The 18135-nt window shown below is 36.5% G+C and overlaps 1 pseudogene; it reads right to left on the bottom strand.

The window, feature by feature from the left end:
• Nucleotides 1–6901: 6901 nt before the first annotated feature.
• LOC128105858 (KAT8 regulatory NSL complex subunit 2-like) overlaps nt 6902–18135 on the bottom strand; it is a 56795-nt pseudogene continuing 45561 nt past the window's right edge.

The raw sequence follows: 18135 nt of genomic DNA, 5'->3' as shown, positions 1-18135 counted from the left end.
CACATGTGGATCATGTGAATCCAGAACATAACTGCATTCTGGCCATACTGCCCTCCAGACACTCCCCCACAGGAATTTTGATGCAGAGGGAAGATAGTATATTGGAATGGACATTTCTAACACATAAACTGAGTAAGAAATTAAAGACTTATGTAGGAAAGATCTCTGATTTGATTCTAAAGGAAAACTAAGACTTTATCAATTGACAGGAATGAACCCAGCAGAAAGTGTAGTACCTTTAAGTAATGAGGAAATTTCCTCTTTATGGGTAGATAATGAATACTGGCAAAGAGCCTTCAGTAAATTTTTGGGAGAGATTAACAACTGCTATTCCAAAAGCAAGAGAATAGAATTCATAAGATAAACTGTGTGCATCCTTTCTCACATTGTATGGCAAAAACCAATCTCTAGAGTGCCCACATTCTATCCTGATGCAAGTAAATTAGGGAAAGCAGGATACAAATCAGAAGATTTAAATAAAATGGTTCAAAGCCCTTACAATTCCATATAAAAGTCAGAACTATATGCCATTATTATGGTACTTACGGACTTCATAGAACTTGTCAATATAGTTACTGACTCTCAATATGCAGAGAGAGTTGTTTTACATATTGAATCTGCTGAATTTATTCCTGATAATAAAGAATTAACTTCACTGTTTATGCAATTACAGAAAATCATCAGAAATAGGGAACATCCTAAAAATATAACACACATCAGATCCTATACAGGTCTGCCAGGTCCCCTATCAAAAGGTAATGATGAGATTGATCAGTTATTAATAGGTAATGTGCTAGGAGCCCCAGAGTTTCATAAAAAACACCATGTAAATAGAAAAGATTTGAAAAAGGACTTTTCAATCACTTGGCAACAAGCCAAGGAAATTGTAAAATAATATTGTGCTTGTTCCTTCTATAACCAAACTCCATTACCTGCAGGAAATAATCCTAAAGATATACAAAGGAATGAAATTTGGCAGAAGGATGTGTTTCAAATTTGAAGAATTTGGAAGGTTAAAATATGTATACCATACCTTTGATACCTATTCAGGATTTCAGTGGGCAACTCATATGAGTTCTGAAAAGGCCGATTCTGTAATTACACACCTATTAAAAGTCATAGGAATACCTGTACAAATTAAGACTGACAATGCTTGAGCATATGTCTCAAATATGATGAAACAGTTTTTTACTTATTATAATATAAGGCATATTACAGGTATATCACACAATCCCACAGGCCAAGCAGTCATAGAAAGATCTAATCGAATTTTAAAAGATATGATAAATAAACAACAGGTAACAATGACTACTAGAAATAGATTACATAATGCTTTATTAACCTTGAATTTTCTCAATACTGATGAGAAAGAGACAGCAGCTATGGAGAGACATTGGACAACAGAAAAAATTCCTTAGCTAAACCATCCTATTTACTTCAAAGATGTGTTGACTTCAGAATGGAAACCAAGATTATGTCCTACATTGGGGAAGGGGTTTTGCTTTTGTTTCTGCAGGAGAAGAAAAGCTATGGATACCAACAAAATTAATAAAAACTCAATTTGAACAGGAGAAACCCCTTGATGAAGAGAAATAATAGCTCATCCACTAATATGACAATTCTATAAGTTGTGAGAAAAACTCAACAAATAAGTTCAAGGCAAGGTTCAGTTTTTTATCTTTATAGGATAATAGGAATATCTATCTTCAGAAATCAAAAGGCCTTGGATGCCTAGACATCTACAGTAGAAGGGAAGGACCTATTGGTACTAATATACTCTACAAGGTAATATCTCACTGCCTAACACCAATATCTCTTTAACTCTAGAAAAGTTGTGGTCCCAATTCAATTATAAATCAAGCTGACTTTGGAGTTGGAATGTGGCTCTCTCCTTCTCTAAACCCAAGCATATTGCTAAAAGAAAAATTAGGAGATTCTGTTTCATATCGGAAGTGCCAACTGGTGTGAGTCAGAAGAAAACCAATAATCTAGGGATCATTTTTGTCAATATTCTATTTCTCTTCATGCTTATCATTGTTATCTGGAAATCCTTCCTTGAATCATCCTAAATAAAAACTTTCCATTTTGATATTAATAATGTTCAAGTTTTCCACAGTGAAAAGTGAGTCTTTCCAATAGCAATCTCTGAAGTCTCCAAAAGAAAGATGGGGCCCCACAACAGTGACTCTATCTGGTCCATAACCATGCCTTTGAACTTAACCACTTAGCTTTCTTACAGGATCCCACAGAGATACTGTCACCCCTAAACAGCAGGAAGCAATTTTAAGAAAATGACACCCTCCCTCATTTTCTCAAGGTTTATGGATAAATTGTTATAGGGTTGGGGGTGGAACGATAAAATTTAGACTCAGGATTCTTGTTTGGAAAGAGAAAAAAGGGGAATAGATAGGTATAGGATATTAAGGTAGTTATTGTATCTACTAGTACACTAATTTAGCAAACTATCACCCTTAGATAATTTGCACTGATATGGATTCTTGTATATTGATAAAATGTAAACTATTTTTATATTCTTATTTAAGATAATTTGTATACTAATAAAATTTAAAGCTATAATCATCATATTGTACACGTTCCTACTCCTATTTGAAATATTTTGTATATTGATACAAATGTAAAATTATATTCACCATACTGTATGTATGTTCTACCTCTGTTTAGGATATTTTTTATATTGATACATATTAAGGATATTGTCATATTGTGTATTGCACTATACATTTCTACCTCTGTTTAAGATACTTTGTGTATTGTCACAATTTTGAGGCCATTGTCCTTATACTGTACATCTGTTTACAGACTGTTTACCTTGTTAATGTGAAGCCTTAGTTCTTAGGTTATTTAGGTAGATAAGACTTACAGATTTGTAGTCACCCATACTTATCATATCTATAGTTACGTTAGGTTTTCCAGATTTACAGAAACATATGTGAGATGGATAGGTAATCTTCAAATACTTCATAAACCTAGAGAATACCGCATTTAGATGTTTTGATAAGTTAGAATTCTGTTGACATGAGACGGGATTGCTCCTGGCAGCACCAATGTACTCCCAAGAGAATGTTGGGCTTCTAAGACACTCCATTTGAAAGTTTGTCTTGTTTGTGGCACAAAATGCCTGCTTGGCAAAGAACTGCCCTTGCCTTGACTGCTGACAGTATGAATCCTGTCCTTTGTGTATGAATAGGACACAAGGAAAAGCAACTCTGAATTTTGCCAAGACAGGGTAAGATGGTCTTTCAAAATTACTGCTTCTGAAAATGGTCTGTCAGATATTCTAGGCCTGTAGCCAAAATGGACATCCCAATGATGCTGAGAAACTTAATGTGACTTCCCAGGCTGCCAGCCGTCTCTCTCTATTCTCCCAATATTTTTGGAAATTGCTTGCTTGCATCTCCTGTTTTCTCAAGTATTATTATGTTCCTTCTCAGTTCTTTGATGGCGTTGATGACTAGAGAGTCTAACCTGCACCTTTATTGCCGTGTTTTTCTGCCTTCTCATTGGCTCTTAGCCCAGCTACCTCACTTCTTTGTTACTGCCTGTCTGTATAGACCTCCAGGTCTCTATGGTTGGTACTGGGATTAGAGGCATATGTCATCATGCTTGGTTGTTCCTTAGTGTGTCCTTGAACACACAGAGACCCTGCCTGCCAAGTGATTGGATTAAGGGCTTGTGCTACCACTACCTGACTTTTGTTTATGGCTTGCTATTTCCTCTGATCTCCAGGCAAATTTTATTTATTAACATACAAATAAAATACCACCACATTTCAGCACAAATAAATTATCACCACATCCCTTGATAACTTCTTCTCAAGTCAGGCTTTTGTTTCTTATTCCCATTAAAGTCAGAAGCTAAACAAGTCCCTGCATAATGTTCTCTCTCATCCACTATCAATTTAACTATGTGGTAAGATCAGCCCTAGGTTGTCTGACTAGAGAATGCAGGTTCTCTCTTCATCCCACTGAGATGGGAAATTCAGAATACCTTAGAGGCAGAGAGAATATAAGACACTCAACTTCCTAATGAACCACACACACTGTCTCAGCCTCTGTGTAGATTAGGGAGTGGACATGTTTCCTGTGGAGGTGCCCACATGGTGTGGTTGAGTCTCTCTTATCCTAGTATAATCACAGATGAATTTCTTTTGGGACTTAGTGTCCAGCAAGGTTGTGATTTTCCCAGCAAGTAAATTGCTTCTCTTTCATTGTAGGTGTTCTCTTCTATATAGACCTGCTGCTGGTGCTGCTGCTGCTAGTGCTGCTGCTGCTGGTGGTGCTGAGAGCTAAGTTCCAAGTTCAGCTTGATTCTGACTACATCTTACTTTACCATCCTCATTTTTTAATAATACTGACTTATCATTTAAAAATGCCTTTGAAGCTTATATATTTCAGAAAGCAAACCAAAATCCTTCTGAGAATGAGGCTTGACGTATGCAATTAACATGAATAAATAATGTATGAAATAATATTTGAATAGCTTTGTCCTTATTGACTGAATGAAGCAGTCCATCTTTTTCTACTTCTCTCCAAATAATTAGATTGTAATAGTTCAGTGAGAACTTACTTAGCTGGTGTGTACAGCCAAGACCCACTGTGGTAAAAGCTGATGGAGACTTTTCACAAAAACTTTCAGATGAGACAGACGGACATTTTTGTGGTTTTTGATATCCAATGTCTCTTCCCAAAAAGCTTCATCAATTATTGCTACCACCAACTGTGACTGAATGAGATCACCAGAATCCCCATCTTTGCTTGAGCCAGGATTTATTCTGCTACATCTGCCTATATTAATAGGAATTAGTCATTTATAAAGTTGGTTTCTCAAATGAGACACCATGAATTTTGAGAGTCATCATAGATTCTGAAGGAGTTCCTAGCTTAAAAACTAACTTTTCTGGAAAGGAAGAATCATGACAGTTTTCTGGAACCAGTCTTTAGCAATGCTATGTTCACACTGTATATAATGCTGTATTTAAATGTGGAGATCTCATTGACTGAAAAATATGATCAATGCTTAAGGATGTAAAAAAGTGGATCCTAGCAAGAAAGACTGATTCACCCTTTCCAGTGAGAAGACACTAAGGCTGAGTTGTAACAAATAATGAAGCCATAAGTAAAGCACTTACTAGTTATTTGTTGGGTGAATTTATGGAGTTAATAATTTTTGCTACTGAAGATGAAAAGGCTATTTTAGGGGATGGGAAAATGGCTAAAGGAGCTGAGTTTGAATCTCTAGATCCCATGTTAAAAAAAAAAAAAACAAAGACACAAAAACAAAATCAAAACAAAAAAGCCAGACATAGATGTTTGTGTCTGTGACTTCACAGTTTGTGTCTGTGACTTCAGTGTTGGAATGCAAAGTCAGACAGATCCTGGGAGTCAGTCTAGTAGAAACAGTGAGCTTTGTGTTTAGTGAGAGACCTTGCCTCAAGGGAATAGAGTGAAGAGTGATAGAACAGTGTACCCAATGTTCATGTATGTACACACACAAAAAGAAAAGAAAAGAAAAGAAAAAAACTACTTTAGATAAAGGTTGTGTGGCTAAGTGAATCTGATTTTGCATAGAGCATGTTAACCTCTTTCCATTTGGCTACCTTGTTTTCAGTAGGAAATCACAATGCACTGATATAGGATGTAATACTTCAAGCCTTATTCATTTTTCTTTTCTTATTCACACTCATTTATTTTGTGCTTGTGTGTATATATGTGTGTGCATGCATGCCAGAATCCACCTGTGGAGGTCAGAAGGCGACTTGCAGGAGTTTCATTCTCTTTTTCACCATGTGGAACTCAAGGGACCAACTCAGGTCATCAGGCTTGGCAGCAAGCTTCTTTACCTGCTGAGCCATCCCATCAACCTCCTTATTCACTTTAAAGGGAAAACTAATTCATACATTCTAAATTTTTGTGCTACACATAAACAATTGCTGTGCTACAAAGTGAAGATACTCAATATTTACAGGAGTACTTGGATTTTCCCAGCAATAATTCCTGTTAGCTTTTTCCCAAGAATAAAATGACTTAAAAAGTCGGGAGGTGTGATAAAGTGGAGTCATACCCTTTGCTATGGCTCAGCATCTGACATAGTATAGAAATCTGTTTTAGTAAGACACATTCTTCAAAATAAAAATAAAGGCTATTTAAAACATGAACAACACAAAGTAAAACATGAAGAAGTGGTTTTCTACTTTTAAAGTACATATATATGAGTATTTTTTCTCTTTTCATAACATTTAATAGAAACTATATATAACAATTTTACATAAAAGAGTCACCAGAGAAATTTATGTAAGTTTAAAGTAGGATAGTTAAGGAGATCCCAGGCCTGTGAGTTACTTTTATCATAGTTACAGTCCACTAGGGAAATTATTTAGATTGCCCAATTATGTGAAGATGAAGAAAGGCTAAGATGTAGGCCTGTAGATGCAGATAATAACATAGTGGGGCCACCAGCACCTCAAGGTCACCATTCTTAAACATGGCAATCGATTATCATTGTAGGTTTCAGTCTATAACTTAGGAAATCCTATTAAAAAGATGTCTCTTTCCCAGACATTGTCTCAAATTTTTTATTCAATCCCAAAGTCAGGGATTACCTTACTTTCTCTTACTTGTAAATAATTCTATAACTTTTGGACACTAGAGGTCCATTCCACACAAATTTGATTTTATATTTACCTATAGTGCTTTATATCCCAAAAGAAAATTAGCATTCTCTGGATTGTTCCTGTTCAGAAAGAAAAAAATGATCAGAGATATGTCTCAGAAGAATGAGGAGTTCAATCCACCAGTCATTTGACTTTGTGGTTTTTTAAAATTGTGGAATTGTTTTATTCCCAGAATAAATTGTTAACTGATAGAAGTGGGTTCTAGCCAATCTACTTTGAAGGACAGTTGGGTTTTGTGTGTGTGTGTGTGTGTGCATAGGTTTTCTCCAAATTTTGAGGTCCCTGAGATCTGCACTCATCTCTAGCCATCTCCATCTGGCCTGGACCCTCAGCAATTTCTTTCACTTCATGAAGTTCAAGGCTTAGTGAAGATGAAAAAAAAGGGTGATTGGAGGGCCTGACATTCCATCTTCCACAACATCCAAGATGTCCCTGAACTCCAGTGATAAACCCTCAGTTGGGTGAAGCTCAGCAGCATTCAAATACAGAGCCACAGGACCATCTTGAAATACAGTGGGCAGAGGGCTCCTCTGAAAGACTCATGGGAACTGGTTATTTCCAGGGTGTTTCTTCAGATCCCTGTCAGTAACTGATGGGAACTTGAACTGTATACTGACCAATGTGGGTAAGGCATTGTCTGGTCACTAGAAGAGACTGACTGGAGTGACTAATATCATCTACAAAGGCTCAGCACTCTTGGCTGGAATGAGTGGTACAGTCCTGTTGAGTAGCCCCGTCTATGGTCAGCATTCTGTTCTCTTTCAGTTGCTCTGTAGTGAGGCTTCTACTCCATTATCACTGGTCATCTCATCAAAGACACTTTAATTGATTTAATTTCCTCTGTTCCAGCCAGGATAATGTTATCTAGAGCTTCCGGATTGTGGTGGTTTGAATAAGAACAGCCCACATAGGCTCATATATTTGAATGCTTAGTCACCAGTGAGTGGAACTGTTTGAGAGGATTAGAAAGATTAGGAATGTTGCCTTTTTAGAGGAAGTATGTTGTTGGGGGTGGGCTTTGAGGTTTCAAAGTCCCATGCCCAGGCCTAGTCTGTCTTTCTTTGCCTGCTGTTCCTATGCAGGGTATAAACACTCAGCTCTGTGCCTGCCTGCCAGCTGTCATGCTTCCCGCCATGATTTAGCATAGATTGAAACTGGAAGCAAATACTCAATTAAATGCTTCCTTTTGTAAGAGTTGTCTTGGTCATGGTGTCTTCTCACAGAGACAGAACACTGACTAAGACATTACCTCATTTTGTTTAATAGAGCTTCTTCACTTCGAGCAGGTGTTCCATGTACAGAGACTACAAATAGGTAGCTTCTCATGCATAATAAGAGCTACTTCTTCAACTATGTAGATGCCAGTGTGTCTTGGGAAGTCCTCTTGATCACTGCATACGCTATCATCTTTACTGTCAAGGTCTCCTCTCCATGCCTGATCCAGAGTAATGGATTCCTGCTCCTTATAAATCTAGCTCTATTCATCCAGAATTTGGTTGCTTCACTGTGATTACTCTCTGGGATTTGGAGGCCATCTCTGTCTTAACATATGCATTCAATCAGCACAAGAATGCCTTATTTGAGCACAAAGAGCTAAGGCATACCTACAATCATGCTCAGCACTGAAGGACACCCCCCCCCCCCCCCCGTTTTTCTTCTCTGACTTTGGGCAGCACTGGGGCATCTTTTCCCATTGTTCATGGATAGAATGAAGGGTACATTCTTCTTTTCAAGAATATGCTTAATGCAAAACTTCCATCCCCCAGATGTGTGTGATAGTGTGCATAATGAGCAGACGACCAAAAAACAAGCTAGTGAGATTTGGGGACTAAGGTGATAATCTCCCAATTTGTTGTTAAGAAGTGAATCCAAATCATGTTTAAACAAAAACTTCTGTATCCTCACTCCACTGGGCCCTTAAATACTGTATTTTTAATTGCATGTATGTGGTGTGTGTGTGTGTGTAAACACATAAGTACAGGTGTCCTCAGAAGGCAGAAGCAGACATTTGAAGCTGGAGTTATAGGTGGTTGTGAGTCACCTGATGTGGGTGCTGGGATCTGGATTTAGGTCTTCTTCAAGAGCAATGTGTGTTTTTAACCTCTAAGCCAACTCTCCAGCACTAAGAATTGATTTTCAAAGCCATTTTTTTTCATCTTCATGTCATCACTCATTATTTAGAACCACAAACACTTTCAGGCTTTCATCTCCACTTTGCCATAGAAAAAATTTATCTGAAAAGACCAATTCAGTTTAGTTGAAAAGAAACAGAAACATGTCCCTGCTGCTAAAGGAACTTTCAGTGTGTATAGGAGACAAATGCACTCACTGTGTTGGAAAAGACAGTCTATGTTAAATGTTATATTTTGAGCTTCAAATTACTGTGGTTCATAGACAGGAAAGCATATATTTCTGTAGAGAATAGACTGGGGGAGCACTTGATAGGAGATATGAGGTACTAAGTCCAAATGGTTCTTAGCATCCTAGGTAATAATGAAATAAACATATTGTCATAGTGAAGAGGCCGTTGGTTTACCCAAAAGGACTAGGTAATAATGAAATAAACATATTGTCATAGTGAAGAGGCCGTTGGTTTACCCAAAAGGACTGGGAGGATGAATTGTGATAAATTAGATGATTTTTGGTTCTCCTACCTGCAATAATAATCACAGAGAGAGAACATGTGATTTCAGTGATGATAAATGATGGACTGGGGACAGGCAGACTTTATTTTATTTTTATTTTTATTTTTCTGTGATGAGGACCATCTCTAAGCTTTTGTTCCATAGCCATCTTTCTTCTGCAGTCAAACCATTCCTTCAAAACCAAGTTCTATGACATCTTTCCTGGTACTTGAGATTTTCCAGTCTCTCTTGGGATTGAATGATAGCAAGCATTTAGTTCCTGAAATCATTGAGAGATTTTATAATAAAAAACATTTTTTCAAGGGTGTCATCAGAGTAATTGAAGATTCATTCATTGCACCAGAATTTGCAGCCCATGATAGGGTGGCCCTGTGGGCTGCCACAGTCCTTTGGTATTGGAATCCAAGTCCACCATATGGAGAGGATAGATTGGAACCCTCAGCAAGGTGGTGCAGTTTCTCTGGTGACACATGACTTAGGAAGGGACATGTTTGGTTATTCTAAATCATAGAATTTCTTTAGTATTAAGATATTTAGGGGTGTCTCCCATAAGTCCATGTAGTTAAATACTTGGTCTTCAGTTTTGGTGCTGATTGGGAAGCATTAGGAGGAATGACATTATTGGAGGAGGTATGAACATTGGAGGCAGGCTTTGAGGGTTTAAAGACTCATGCCATTTTTAGTTAGCCCACTGTTTTCCTGTTTGTGGTTCAAGACATGATCTCTCAGTTGTTGTGGAATGCTTTTAACTATGTAAAGGTGTATTGCATTTGTTTAACTATGTAGAGATATGTTACTGTTTAACCTTGCCTGCCTAAGGCACCAGATTGGTCTAATAAAAAGTTAAACAGCCAATAGCTAGGTAATAGAGGGATAGGCAGGGCTGGTGGGCAGAGAGAATACATAGGAGGGGGAATCTAGGCTGAGAGTGAAGAGAGAACAAGGGAGAAAGAGAGAGAGATGCCCAGGGCCAGCCAGCTAGGCATCTACCAGCCAACCAGACATGGAAGAAGCAGGAAAACTAGGGCATACTATTGTTTGAATTGTAAATGGTCTTTTAATAATAATCATAAAAAAACAGAGCCAGATGTCAGAGTGAAAGCTGAAAGATCAGAGAAGCAAAACAGCCAGCCACTAGTTCTTACCTCTATAAAATCCTCAGCCTAAAGAGAGTGAGTTTGTTATTTATTCAGCTACAAGATATAATCAGGAATAGGAAGCATCCCTTATACATAACTCACATCTGATCCCATATGGGTTTGCCAGGCCCTCTAGCACAAGGAAATGTTGAGATTGATCAACTATTGATAGGAAATGTGCTGGAGGCCTCAGAATTTCATTTAAAAAAATCATGTCAATAATATGGGTTTAAAAAGAGATTTTTCCATAACCTGTCAACAAGCCAAGGAAACTATGAGGAAATGACCTACTTGTTCTTTTTACAACCAAACACCACTACCAGCAAGATGTAACCCAAAGGGCACTCAGAGGAATGAAATCTAGAAGATGGATGTGTTTCACTTTGCAGAATTTGGAAAATTGAAATATGTACAACACACCATTGATACCTATTCAGGATTTCAGTGGGTAATGGCTCTGAGTTCAGAAAAGGCTGATTCTGTAATCATGTATTTCCTAGAACTTATGACCATCATGGGTATACTTGCACAAATTAAAACTGACAATGCTCCAGCATATATCTATGGTAAAATGAAACAATTTTTTTTGCTTATTACAATATAAAGCATATTACAGACATACCACATAATCCTACAGGCCAAGCAGTTATAGAAAGATCAAATCAAACTTTAAAGGATATGCTAAATAAACAGAAAGGGGTAACAACCCCCCCGCCCCCAGAAATAGATTGCATAATGCTCTATTAACTTTGAATTTTCTCAGTGCTAATGAGAAAGGAACAACAGCTGTGGAGAGACATTGGATAATAGAAAAAAACTACAGAATTAAACCAGCCTATATACTTTAAAGATGTACTGAGCTTAGAATGGAAACCAGGATTGGGGATGAGGTTTTGCTTTTGTTTTTACAGTACAAGATAAGCTATGGATACCATCAAAATTGATAAAGGTTTGATTTGAACAATAGAGACCTCTTAATTAGAAGAAGTGATAGTTCATCAACCAGCCTGATCATTCAATTTAAATTAATTTATACAGCTAGCAATTGCTTTTCATCATCAGATATAACTTGCCAGAAGGAAACCTCCCCAAAGTTAGGGTTGGGGAAGGGTTTTTGTTTTTGTCTTTCAGGAGAATGAAGACTAAGAAATCTGAAGAACTGGACAAATGAAACATCTGAAAAAAAAAAAAAAGGATAAATCATCCAGAAAAAAAGTCCCAAGAAAAAGAGTAAATTAGCCTATTGGTATATCACATATAAAGTTTCATAAATCTTCCTAAATGCTTGTTTCTGCTCTTCTCTACAGACAGTTAACACAAATGGTCTTTATATAGTCCCAGTTCAATTAAAAGTTAAAGCTAGCTTTGGAGTTGGAGAACGGCTCTCTCCTTCTCTAAACTCAAGCATGCATCTTAAAAGAAAATGCAAAATCTCTTTATCATGTCAGAAGGACCGTCTGATATGGGACTGAAGAAAACCAAAATTAAGGGACTGTTCTATTGCCACTAATCTCATAATTCTTTGGTTCTGTTTTGACTTTTTAAAACTTTTCTTAAGGTATGAATTTTATATCAAAATTTATAAGATTTATATATATTAAACTCTTGTTATGATATTAATGGTCATATAAAGTACTAATTAATTCTAGAAAAAAGACTTCATTTAGCTGCCCATACATGTTTTTGTGTTAGAGTCTCAATTTTCTGCAGGGAATCATGACAACACCTAACAGCAAATTTGAAGTCTCCAGAACGATGGTGGGACCCCACAACAACAATTCCACAGAACAATAATAATACCACTAAACTGACACATGGCACCCAAAGATCAGCTTTGGAGTACAAACTGCTCAGGACAATTTCAACATGGCTAGCTGAGATGATCTAGCCTCACAGACTACTCAAACAAGGACTTGAGATAAGACATGCACTTTTGTATTATACAGAGACTAGATAACAAATGATAAAGCTACCTCTCCCAGGACTTGACAATCAACCCACAATTTTTCTTTTCAGGATCCCCTAAAGATGCCTTTGCCCACAAACAGCAGGAAATAATTTTAATAATGCCCACATTTCCAAGAAGTGGGGCGGGTGGTTTTTGGTCTTTCAATGATTTATGGATAATTGTCATTGTTTGGAATGGTTCACTACAGGCTGTTATTGTTAATGGTCAAGAAAAAAGTTAAACAAAGGAAATTAGTTAAGGGTTCTTGTTTGAAAAAAAAAAGAAAAGAAAAGAAAAAAGAGGATATAGATAAGAGGTAGATTATTGAATCTACTCTGAAAAGAAAAGAGGAAGGATACAGATTTGATATAGATAAAAAGGTAGATTATTGAATCTACTTTTAAAAGGCAACTACTAGTTTTAAATATTTTACATTGGATTGGATTTTTGTATATTCTATACAAATTATGTATATTCCTACAAATTTGAGATTGATTTTGTTAGAAAATACTGTATGTATATTTCTAATCTTATTCATGATATTGTACATATACAGTTCACTTAACAATATAGTGCAATTTGCTAATCTTTGAAAGTTATTATTATCAACTATTAGGATATAAAGAATTGAAACTTAATAATTATAATCAAATTTGTAGTCTTATTAAGTATGTTTTCAAGATCAAGCAGAGATATATTTTAGATAGATGGGTCATCTTCAAACACTTCAGAGATATAGAGAATATGGCATTTAAGATTTTTTAAATAATATAGATTTTTTTTTCTTTTTTTTATGACTATGAGACATGTCTGCTACTGGCAGTATCAATCTACTTCTGAGAAGAAACTCCACATGGAGTTAACTTTCATTGCAGCAAACTTTAGCCACTAGGCAAGAAAGGGCTGTCACATCAAATGCTGTCCAAAATGCACAAACAGGACACAAAACAAAGGACTGCCAATCCTTGCCAAGACAAGGTAGGAAGGTTCTTTAGAAAATCATACTTCACAAATGAGACTGCCAGATATGCTAAGCCTGTAGGCCAAAGATGATGCTCCAATGTTACAGAGAAATCTTGGGTGACTGTCCAGGCAGCTGGCTACTTTCTGTCATAACTCACATTTTTTTGGAAGTAGCTTGCTTGCACTTCCTGGGTAATATTATTTCCTTCTCAGGTCTCTGAGTGAGTTGAAGGTTAGATAGTTATAGTTACAGTTTTCCTTGGTAACAATTTCAGAAAAGAAACTCACTAAGAGAAGTAAAGTGTATAAATTTGAGAGACATCATAAGATAGTTTTCTGTTGGTAATACAAGATAGGATAGAAAGTGAATTAGGTATATTTTGGACTCACCAAAATAGGATAGATAATGAAATACTTTTGCTGAATTTGTCAAATGCAAATGGACTAGACATTGTTGATGTATTTATTGCTTGTATATATTGTATATAGTTATTTTACTTATTGTATATCGTTTTTCTTATAACTTTAAATTTTTTTATATTAGACAAAAAAGGAGAAATGTGGTGATATTTTATCTGTGTACCTCAATAAAGTTTATCTGAGGATCAGAGGAAAAATCCAGCCACTAAAATAAACATAGAGGTCAGGCAATGGTACCACATGTTCTTAATCATATCACTTGAAAGGCAGAGATACATTTGGATCTCTGTGAGTTCAAGGTTACACTGGGAACAGAGCCAGGTATGATGCTACAAACCTTTAATCCCAGCACTAGCCATAAGGGTCTGTAGGTCTCTACAGCCCGATAGGAAATGACAGAGCTGGGCAGGAAGAGGAAGTGATGTAACTGGGCAGGGAGAGGAAATGAGACGGCAGAACAGAAAGGTATATAGGTGTGGGTATACAGGAAGTAGTTTTCTTTGGAAATTGCAGAGTTAGTCAGGTGAGGTTAACTGTGGCTTTTCCTATTCCTCTGATTTTTCAGGTTTTAACCCTAATATCTGGCTCCTGTTTTTTTTTTTTATTTTTTATTAATAAGACCATTTAAGATTCGTGTTACATGAGTTCCTACTTCTCCACACCTTATATACCTCTCTCAGCCTGCCATATTACTTCCTGGAATTAAAGGCATGTGTGCTTCCCAAGCAAAGGCATGAGATCTCAAGTGCTAGGATTAAAGGTATGTGCCACCCCTGCCTGACCTCTGTGTCTAATCTAGTGTCTGGCTCTGTCCTCTGATCCTCAGGAAAGTTTATTAGGGTACACAATATTTCATCACATTTCTCCTTCTTTTGTCTAAAATAATAAAAGAAGGTTATAACTAATATAAGAAAAACTATATACAATAAGTGCAATAAGTCTATACAATATGTACAGTCAAGAATTACATTAACAATGTCCATTCCATTAACATTTGACAGATTCAGAGAAAATACTCTATTATCTATCCTATTTTGGTGAGTCCAAAATGTTGTACCTAATTTACTTTCTATCTTAACTTGTATTATCAATTGAAAACTATCTTTTAATGTCTTTCAAACTTATACACTTTACACATCTTTAGTGAGTTTCTTTTCTGAATTTGTTAAAAAGGAAAACTGTAACTATCTAGCCTCAACTCCCTCAGAAACCTGAGAAGGAAATAATATTAACTGAGTAAGTAGGAAGTGCAAACAAGTGACTTCCAAAAAATGTGTAAAATGAAAGAAACAGCTGACTGCCTGGACAGTCACGCAAGATTTCTCTGCCACATTGGGCATCCATCTTTGGCCTACAGGCCCAGCGTATCTGACAGACTTCTCTGTGAAACAAGATATTCTGAAGGGCCTTCCTACCTTGTTTTGGCAAGATTCTGCCTTCCTACCTTGTCTTGGCAAGATTCGGCAGTCCTTTGTTTTGTGTCCTGCTTGTTCACTTTGGACAGCAAACTGTCAGCAGTTTAGGCAAGGCATTTCCTTGCCCAGTGGCTAACTTTTGCCACAAAGAAAGTAAACTCCATATGTAGTTTCTTCAATGCTCATAATCTTCTCTGAAGTAGATTGGTGTTGCCAGGAGCAGATATGTCTCATTATCATAAAAAGAATATATGTTATTAAAACATCTTAAATGCCATATTTTGTAGATCCCTGAAGTGCTTGAAGATGACCTGTTTTTCTAAAATATATTTCTATTTGACTTTGAAAATATACCTGATATGACTATATGTTCAATTGTAATATGTGACTAAACATTAACTTGCATTTCTTTATATCCTAATTAGTTGGTAATAACTTTCTTTTTTTTTTTTTTTTTTTGGTTTTTCGAGACAGGTTTTCTCTGTGTAGCTTTGCGCCTTTCCTGGAACTCACTTGGTAGCCCAGGCTGGCCTCAAACTCACAGAGATCCGCCTGCCTCTGCCTCCCAAGTGCTGGGATTAAAGGCGTGCGCCACCACCGCCCGGCTGGTAATAACTTTCAAGGACTAGCAATTTGCACTACATTGTCAAATGAGCTGTATAGGTACAATACCTTGAATAAGATTAGAAATATATGTACAGTATTTTCTAACAAAATCAATCTCAAATTTATAATATACATAATTGGTATACAATATATAAGAATCCAATCCAATGTAAAATATTTAAAACTAGTAGTTGCTTTCTAAAAGTAGATTCACTAATATAACTTTTTTATCTTATCATATCTATATCTTTCCCTTTTTTCTTTTCAGAGTAGATTCAATAATCTTCCCTGTATCCATCATTTCTATCTCTTTTTTGAGAGTAGATACCTTTTATCTTATCATATCTATATCTGCTTTTTTCAAACAAGAACCCTGAATCTAATTTCTTTTGTTTAGCTTTTTTCCTAACCATTAATAATTAACAACTTATAACCAACCATTCTAAACAATGATAATTATCCATAACCCACTGAAAGACCAAAAACCACCTATCCCACCTCTTGGGAATGTGGGGTTGTGTTCTTAAAATTACTTCTTGCTGTCTAGGAGCAAAGGCATCTTTAGGGGATCCTGAAAAGACAATTTTGGTTTAGTTGTCAGGTCCTGGGAGAGATAGCTATATCATTTGTCTAGTCTCTGCATAATGGGAAAGTATAGGGCTTGTCTTAAGTCCTTGCTCAAGTAGTCTGTGAGACTGGATAATCTCAGCTAGCTGTTTCAAAATTGTCCTGAGCAGTGTGTAGTCCAAAGCCAATCTTTGGGTGGTATTTGTCAGCTTAGTGGTATTATTATTGTCCTGATGGAATAATCATTGAGAGGCCCTATCCTATTTTTGGAGGCTTCAAAATCTCCCTTAGGTGTGGTCATGGTTCACTGCAGAAAATCTTTTTTGTGGGACATTTTTTTTCTGGATGATTTATCCTTTTTCTTCAGATGTCTCATTTGTCCAGTGCTCTTCAGATTCCTTAGCCTTCATTCCCCTGAAAACAAAAATAAAATCCTTTCCCCAATCATAACTTTGGGGAGTTTCCCTTTTGTAATCTTTATCAATTTTGATTCATGGTTTCTCCCTAAATTTTTGTTTTATTTTTTAAAGCTGTTCTATCATCCAGAGCAGTATGATTTATTACAATAGTCATTAAGCTCTTTAATTGCTCTGGAAAGGAAATTTTTACATGATGACAAGAAAGGACTCAACTGAATTTGTTATGGGGGCCTTTAAGAGGCCCCTCAGGGAGTTTCCTGATGGAAAAGGCAAAGGATTGCCTTGTCTGTCCCTTGTTGATCTACATTCCTTAGTTCAATATTTGCCTTTGCCACACCTTCTACATAATTCAGAAGGGAGGGGCATTCTGTTACCATTCTTCCTTGAGAAAACATTGTTTGTAGAAACACACTCTTTATAGTCCCTTTTTAGATGACCTTGTTTACCACATTTGAAACATCTGACATTATTATTTTTCTTCAAACCTCTGAAAATCACCTTTTCTATTCAAGTATCATCATGGTCATGAGATTCAATATTCATTGTATCTCAGATCCATTCCTCCAAGGGTGCTGATCTTGCCTTTAATGTCCTAATTACCCTTTTGCATTATGCATTAGCATTTTCAAAAGCCAGAGATTCAATTATTATCTGTCTAGCTTCTGAATTTGGTATCATTCTATTTACTGCTGAAGACAGCCTTTGTAAGAGATCAGTGAAGGTTTCTTTTGGGCCCTGTATAACTTTTGTAAATGACTCAATTTTCTTTCTTACTTCTTCAATTCTGTCCCAATCATTCAAGGCTGTCATTTGGCATAAAGCTAGGGTGTGGGTCATCATGTAGAGATAAGCTTTCTACATTAGCGTAATCTCCCTCTCCAAGAAGTTGATCTCAGGAGATTTCCATACCTCTAACCTTACTTCATTCTTTAACAGTTTTAGCCTCATCCTTACACCAGGTTCTCCATTGTAACTGGGGACCAGCTTCTAAGACAGCTGTAACTAAATCTCTCCAGTATTGAGGGATAATTCTATTACAAGTTGACCATGAGTTTAACATCTGCTTCACAAATGGGGAATGCATACTATATGACACTATAGCTTCTTTGAATCTCCTCAAATCTAACATTTGCACAGGAGTCCAGTCAGCTCTTATACAGCCTTGAACATTTGGTAATTCCTGTATGATTACTAGATAGATTAATGTTGGCTGTTTGAAAACCTTAGGCTGTTTCTCTGTAACCACATAATGCAATGCTGAAATTGACTCACCTTTAAATTCTTCTGTCTGGGTCTGAATTTCTCTATGATCTGTTTTAACA

This window comes from Peromyscus californicus, unplaced genomic scaffold, assembly GCF_007827085.1.
Source record: "Peromyscus californicus insignis strain IS unplaced genomic scaffold, ASM782708v3 Scaffold_9__1_contigs__length_137607984, whole genome shotgun sequence".
Lineage (NCBI taxonomy): Eukaryota > Metazoa > Chordata > Mammalia > Rodentia > Cricetidae > Peromyscus > Peromyscus californicus.
This window is presented reverse-complemented; position numbering and strand designations above follow the sequence as displayed.